A 475-nucleotide genomic window follows, 5' to 3' on the forward strand; every position below is an offset into this window, starting at 1 on the left:
GGAGGGCGCCCTCTGAGGCCATCTTACACTATTGCAGATGCTGCTGAGCCCTGGGGCTGGCCAGAACCTCCCACAAGACGAACCACTTGGGCCGGAATATTACTCAGCCGTTAAAAAGAATACATTTGAATCAGTTCTAATGAGGTGGATGAAACTGGAGCCTATTATACAGAGTGAAGTAAGCCAGAAAGAAAAACACCAATACAGTCCACTAACGTATATATATGGAATTTAGAAAGATGGTAACGATAACCTTGTATGCGAGACAGCAAAAGAGACACAGATGTATAGAACAGTCTTTTGGACTCTGAGGGAGAGGGAGAGGGTGGGATGATTTGGGAGAATGGCATTGAAACATGTATAATATCATATAAGAAAAGAATCGCCAGTCCAGGTTCAATGCAGGATTCAGGATGCTTGGGGCTGGTGCACTGGGATGACACAGATGGATGATATGGGGAGGGAAGTGGGTAGG

Source organism: Bos mutus, chromosome 22 (genome assembly GCF_027580195.1).
Source record: "Bos mutus isolate GX-2022 chromosome 22, NWIPB_WYAK_1.1, whole genome shotgun sequence".
In the NCBI taxonomy this organism is placed as follows: Eukaryota; Metazoa; Chordata; class Mammalia; order Artiodactyla; family Bovidae; genus Bos; species Bos mutus.